Raw genomic sequence first — 7,708 nt, forward strand, 5'->3', positions numbered from 1 at the left:
GTGCTAGGTGATCTCTATGTATTCCTTCTCAGGGCTTTGCCCAATACCAGTGACACTGGCAAGTAGTAAATGCACAAAAGCTGAGCATACTGTCTTTACATGGAATAAGGGTTTAAAAACTGAGAGTTTAGGAGTTCAGATTTTACTGTAGTTTAAAACCACAGGAACATTTCAGCTAGCCACCTCTAGCTTTTTGGTTACTAGAAAGGAATGATTAAGAATAGGGTTTAAGTAAGCAAAATAAACATTTATACAATTTATCTTTGTTCTGATTTTAAATGCTTTTTAGCTGTTGCTGCCACACTTATGCACAGCATGTTAGTATTCTTATCACCCAAATATATATGGTGGTTTCTCTGTTATTTTAGATTTTGGAAAATCCGTTAAGGGCTTAAATCAAAGCTCAAAAATCATAATTAGGCCCTAGTATTCTTATGCACTGTACATGCTACAGGTTAACACTTTATGAAATCTCAACTAAAAGAATGATTGAGTGTGCAGGGTTAAGGAAACAAATTCTATATCATATGACAGCCTTATTTGTAGGTTTCAAGCACTGGCAGAAAAAATAATAATTTAAAAAAAAAAAAAGAACAAAAATCCCTGTATTCTGCCTTCTCTGCTTGTTCACTTTTTCTCTCAGATGTTTCTTAACTAAAGGCTGAATACTGGCAGAGGAAAAAGCATGAACAATTTGCAAGCTAGCTCCAAGCTTTTTTAAAATGTATTTCAATCAGTCTTACAATTTAAAATTCTTATCTATTTTTTGATCGATACAAAATTGCCAAGGTATTTTAGATTCTGAATTACAAAAAGAGATCTAGGTACCTATGAACATGTATTATATAATTTTGCAAAGAATGCAGAAGACAATATGAATATCATTGGAAAAGTACATTTCTTCAGTATTGCCATTGTTTATGTGTTTACCAAATAATTTGGTTGTACCATATTTAGTAGCATATTGCTGCAGTGAAAATTTGTCAAAGCATTACATTTTCAGAGAGATAAAAGTATGAATTGATCTGTGTGAAATGAAAACCACCCCCTTTGTTCCTCCCCCAGTCCCATGTATTATACATATTCAAGCTGCATCTACAGGACATGCAATCCCTTTACCCTTTCTGATAGAAATAAAAATAAATCAATATAGATCCCTGTAATGAACAAAGAAGTACTTAGACTCAGGAGAAAACATTTGGACCTGGGAAGAAGCAACATAAAATGTAAAACTAAGAACAAAGGCATTTTCTGCATGAATTAATCTCAAACAAAAAAGGAGTAAATAAGAAAAAAAACCCAAACAAACCAAAAACAAAGAAGGAACTACTTCTTCGCCGAAAAACACTTTATAGATAAGCCGTAGTAAGAATTAATAATGACATTTTCTAAATTCTTAATAAGCATACATTTCTGTTACAGATAACTATGCAAACATTCCTTCCCAAGTTTTGTAAATTGCTAGGATAGTATTGAGTGGCATTTTCAGACATCATTGAAGGAAAATGTTATAAGCTATCTCATTTTTTCCTTTGTGATGATGGAAAATTTCCCCATTAAATATCAGTGTATTACATAATAAGAGCTAATTTACATGTGTTTTACATGCCAGCTGTAGTATTGCCATTCATATAACTAGCCAACTTTTCACTTTTTTTCCTATTTTCAGTGTTTTCTAGGAAAATTATTTCCAAATCTGTGATTTAGTTGACAAAGTTGATAGCCTAATCATTAATTTTCATGGATTCATTCAAACAGCCTTTGGATCAATGGGAAATATGAAAAATCTCATATTTAGAAAAAATTTGCTACTTCATGTCATGTTCATAGTTTCACATTGCTCCTGTAAACCTGTGTTTCACAGGCCCATCATACTTCCACTACCACTGAATTGATTTAATCCAGCTTCTCTCCTCAGATGTAGCTGAAGATGGTTTCAGTAATGTGTTTTATTTTACAGTAAAATATCCTAGAAATGATTCCACAGTGACCTACCGACCTTTGTCACAAGTGTTAACCAGCCATCAGCAGACCAAAGACATCTAACTGTAGTAACTAAAGAATCTATTTATGCTTTTCATGGATTAGGATTAGTCACAAGCTAATTTGCAGGATGGCAAGAACTCTCTAAAAAGACTTTGAGACTTAACTCTACAAGGAATTAAAAAGCAGATGAAATTCAATGTATAAACGCGTATGTAAGGGGAAAAACACTTAAACTGTACAGAGTTCCCCACTTCTACTCAGAAGATAAATTTGGGGTTTATTAAGCAAATTACATACTGATTTTATCAAATTACAGTCTCTAGGGTGGATCCCCAGGGAGTCTTCTGATTAGTGCTGTGGTTTTCCCCTTCTTTACCTCTAGAATCTGTATTCAAAGGCCCCTAAAGCCATGGAGGCTCTTGCTAAGCTCCAAAACTTGCTGCAATAAAACTGATTGTCTATAGCACCAGGTGGAAGAAGCTGGACAGGGGTAGGCTGAATTTTCCTGCAACATGCGGGGTCTATTTCCAGCCCCTCTGGAGTTCACTTTTCATGGTAGGCAAGCTGTAACATCACATTCCTTTAATATCTTCAAGAATAAAAGGCTTAGCACATGATATTCCTATGATGTTCCATAGTTTCAAGCTAACAACATTCAATCTCACACAAACAAAACAAAAATATTAATTAGTTGACATCAAATCAAATTGGGGGATTGGACTAGATGATCTTTTCAGGTCCCTTCCAATCCCTAACATTCTGTGATTCTGTGAAATCAGTTTCTTGCCCCCTCCTCTCTTTTCTACTTCCAATTTGAATATCCTCCTTAATTTCAGAGACAGATTAAGACACTTTTTCTTTCCATACAGAAATGAATACAGACAATGTCTATCCAAGGTACCTAAAGTAGTATACAAAATAGAATTCATACTCATATTTACTTCCATAAATACTTTCTCTTGCCTTCTGACAATCAACTGTTTAGAGACTTTTTGAGGTAAAAGTTGTACCTGGACCACTCCATTAATGTGAATTTGCACCTACTATACTTTCTACAATATCCCATAGCAATGAGTTTGATAATTTAACTGTACTGAATAAAAAAAAAAACTTAATTTTCTTTGTTTAAACAGGTTATCCAAAATTAATTAGATGCCACTCCTTTGTTATAAGGAACAGAAAATTGTTCTCTACTGATTTTCTTATTGCTGTTCAACGATTCTAGTCCATCACCACATTCTGGAGAATTATTTTTCTTGAAGCCAAATATTTTTAATGTACTTTTTCCTTGCTTTGAAGCATTTTTAATCTCTGATTTCTGTAATCCTTCCATAGATATTTTGCTTTTTTTTTTTTTTAAATGGGGATGGGCAGTATTCCAAACACAAGAACAATTGCAAATTTGTACAATGGTGTAGTGATACTTTCCATTTTCTTTCCTGATAATGGGAGCTTAATTTTTTATAAACTGCCAAAATGACAATCAAATCTCTATTTTAAGCAGTAAGAGACCACTATCATGTAGTACAGCCTTATGTATATGTAGTATTTACTGAAAGGCATCTGTCAACATTGTTTCTCCAACTGCCATTTTATCACCGAATTTGTTAGTATTATATAATTATGTTTTAATTTTTTACTATCTTCACAAAATTTATATCATTGGCAAATATATATATATATATATGTATATATGTTTGATTACTTTCTGAACAGCTCAAATGGCAATACAGGCTTATTTGGGACCTAACCAGTACCTGCCCACTGCTATGAAAGTTAAATGTTTTTATTACCTGTTTCTTAGCATTTACTGGCAGTTAATCTATTAAAGATTCTTCCCTCTACTTACTTAACAAGTTAGTATCATTTGAAGGGCAAGTACTTTGCTGAAACCTTTCTTGTCCTTGACCACATTTTCAATTGCATTTTCAAAAATGTAATGGATTCGTGGTGTATAACTTTGCATATTGACATTGTCCAATACATCTATCTTAAATGTCTATTCTTGCCTTTTTTTTTTTCTTAATCCAGGATGGATTTCAGAATTGCCTACAGTTCCCAGCATCCCTCCTAGAAGTCTTTTTAAGATTAATACCATATAAGTCCTATTTGCCTCATGTAACTACTCAAGTTAAAACAAAACAAAAAACCAAAAAACACACAAAAAACCTCCAAAACAGAGTATACAATATTTTTAACAGTTTAACAATTTCATATTTGAATTCCTTGAAAACTCCAGAGTGAGTACTATTCAAAAAATTACTTGTATGACATTTCAGCTTAAAATACTTCTTCAGATTAATCACTAACAAATACTGGATACAGTATGGAAAATGCTCTAACCTCTTCTACAATAAACATAGTTATGAAACACTTTAAACTTCTTTGCTACAGTTTTATCTTCTTTGAAAGCTCCTTTTATTGCTCTGTTACCTGTCAGCTCTACCAGCATGCTACCAGCTTTCTGTCTGCTTGTGACATGTTTTAGAAATATGCATTAATGATGCCACTAGTATACGGGTCTTTTAATGTTTTTTTTTTTGCTTTTTTTTTTCCTTCATCTTAATATTGTATCTTGTTGCCTACCATAGTTTGCTATATTTTCTTTTTTGTTGGGGGGTGGGAAGTGGGAGGAGGGAAACAAAAAGGTTCATTATTATTTTTATAGGTTTAGGGAGCTGTTCATCCAAGTTCGGTGGGGGATTTTTTTGGCCTGCCTTCATTAATGTTAGAACTTAGGCTCTTCACCGTTTAATCATTTGGACAGAATCTTCATTTGAAAGATGTCTTCTGTTTCTAACCCTTTTTTTTATTCTGGTGTTCAACTACATGGACTTCTTTCAATCCTCTAAAAATCTTTTCTGATTGGTGTCACAATCTGAATATGGTTATATTGACTGTATATAGCCTCCAGACAATTTATCACTTTGACAACTCTTAACTATTTTCCTCACTCCTATGCAGCTTATCTTTTTCAATGTCATGTCATGGAATTTTAAAACTCTTTGTTTGTGCTTGTTCTTTAGTGCTTTTATCTAAAAAAAAAAAAAAAGGTACAAATATATGCAACAAATTCCAAGCACTAGCAGTAGATCAGGAAGCTTGCCAAAGGCTGGACCTCAATAGCAAAGCAGATGTACTTTTAGTATGCTAACAGTATGACTAACACTGATTTCCATTTGTGCTTTCAGAATGTATTTTTTGAAAGTAGATCCTTCACTCAACTGAAATAAAATTTGTGTATTCACCAAGAATCATACATGAGGCAATGTGAGGACTGCTGAGATTCTCACAAAGTAAATGGCTGGCTACTTCTCTCTCCCCTGAAAAATCTTAGCACTGCTACTAGGAGATTAACATTGATTTCTGAGGTTATTGGCTTCTCTTGAGCCAATGTGTTTCTCTTTTAAGAAGCATTAATTGTCATGAAATTATTTTGATCAGTAGTAATAATATTATGAAATACTGTAGTGTTGAAATATATCTATTCTAATATAAAAATTCATACTAATCAAACTTTAACTGGCCATCTGATCTTAAAGAGTAGTCAATCTTAATGGTAAAAGTATGTTCTACCATAGTACATGATAAACTTCCATTACAATCACAACAAACTGGCAGCTTAACTTTTTACTAGTATTCTAAAGCCAACTGGAGTTGTGGTTTGTTCTTTATTTGTTGAATCACATCGCCGTTTGAGAAATCAGTCTTGAGAGATGTGTTTCCATAGCAATGACTTCAAGTTATAAAACCAACTCTGAAGGACAGGTACTGGTCTCATATGCATAGTGCTCATTTCAATATATAAAAAAAAAAAGAAAAAAATATCAAACCACCTGTTATTGTGTTAGCTCCATGCAGCACCAGCGACACACCTCCTCAAAGTTTAAAAAAACCTCTTCTAAATAAATAAAAATGTGTTTTCTATATATTCTAAGTAGACATAAGATGCAATTTAAAAACAAAACTTTTCTAAAAGTGGTAAATCAGGTCTGAATGCGATAGCAGACATCAACATCATCTAATAAAATAGATTTATCCAACATAGATGCCAATGTACACTTTTGCTACATTATAATCTATCTTCAAAGCAGTTCCATTTTATAGAATCACAAAATCGTTTTGGTTGGTAAAGACCAAAATGATTCTATGAATATCAAAATTCTCTAATCATGAGAAGTTCAGTAAATTTATACTTATACTTTTATCTAAAAGATTGTACAAAGTGAACTTGAATACCTGATTACTTCTGACTATCCACACTGCTTAACTGCTAAGTTCAAGAAGAAAGTAATTCTGGATCACCCAATGAACACCGACAGGCAGATATGGGAGCTGCTTAAAACTGCACTAGATTTCCTCCATCATACAGGGACAGTTATATTTTTCACGTAGAAATAAGAAAAAAAAGTGCACATTTATTTGGCATATATTATTCTAAGATCAGAATTAGTTCTTTAAAAATTCACCTTTTTTGAATGTGCTAAGTCAGCTTTGAGTAGTAGCAATAACTGAATATACAGAATTTTCATCACTTTCAATAAGATCATCACACTGTATGATGACATAAGGATGTTCTTTCTTGACTTCAGCTTGAAAGACAGTATCTTTCTTGTAGTAAAATACTCAAATGATGATAGATGCAAGATACTTTTATTCCAAATCTACAAGTAAAGTGGGTCAAGGAATTAATTTTTCAAATTTTTATTGTAATAAATTTCTGGATAATCCATTTTTTTCACAGTATTTTTTAAATGTGACTAATATGAAGTTTAAAAAACGAAAGCTATAGGTGCTTTCTGTTGTATTGTTTCCTGCATCTACTATGCCTCGCTGAAGAAAACAAACATGAACGCAGTCTTTCTTCCTTATCTTTCACAGAAATAATTTATTGAAAATACATTCCCATACACTGTATAGAAAGTGATCAGATTAGATAAACCAAAAAGGCAATAAATACTGTTTCATTGTTATCTCGTGTTTCTACTAAACTCCCATGAAGGGACATGAAATACCCTAGGAGATATTTTATCTACTGAAATGCAGAAGTACTTCAGTTTCCTAACAGAGTGTCCATTACCGACACATGCCTACGTCTAAATTTCAAGCACACCTTGTGCTGGTTACCTATTGCATTTCTTGAGACAACAGACATTTTCAGGAAATCATTTGCATAATGGAACAAAATATTCTACCTTAATTATAGGGAAGAGTCACAATGTGATACACAAAGGAAATATTAAGTGATGAAATTCATCAACATTTTAAAATACTTTTGATTCACATAGAGAAATACACAGCACTGACTGTGTGTGTGAATTAGCTTTGACTGCTACCAATGTAGTTAGTTTGCTGGGAATAACATGACATTTTTCAAATACCAAGAAGGTAATTTCACATTTCTGTGAAACTTAAGTAAAACGGCAACCTTTACCTTCCAGAGTTTTTATACCTGAACAGAATATACTATCAGAATGCAACAAATACTTCTTGGGTGCCATTGTAGTATTCATTTGTAAACCATTCTCCTGAGAGGCTCATTATTTGTGTGCTCATTCCTCTTAATCTTCTGTATGAACTATAAACTTATATATTTCTGTATGAACTATAAACTATGTTTTTCAAAATACAATAGTACCTCAAGACTCAAAGATACCCACAACACTGTGCACTAGTGACCTCACTTAGCAGCCAAATAAGATGTAATACAAATAGGCCTAAA

This window comes from Patagioenas fasciata, chromosome 3 (assembly GCF_037038585.1).
Source record: "Patagioenas fasciata isolate bPatFas1 chromosome 3, bPatFas1.hap1, whole genome shotgun sequence".
NCBI lineage: Eukaryota > Metazoa > Chordata > Aves > Columbiformes > Columbidae > Patagioenas > Patagioenas fasciata.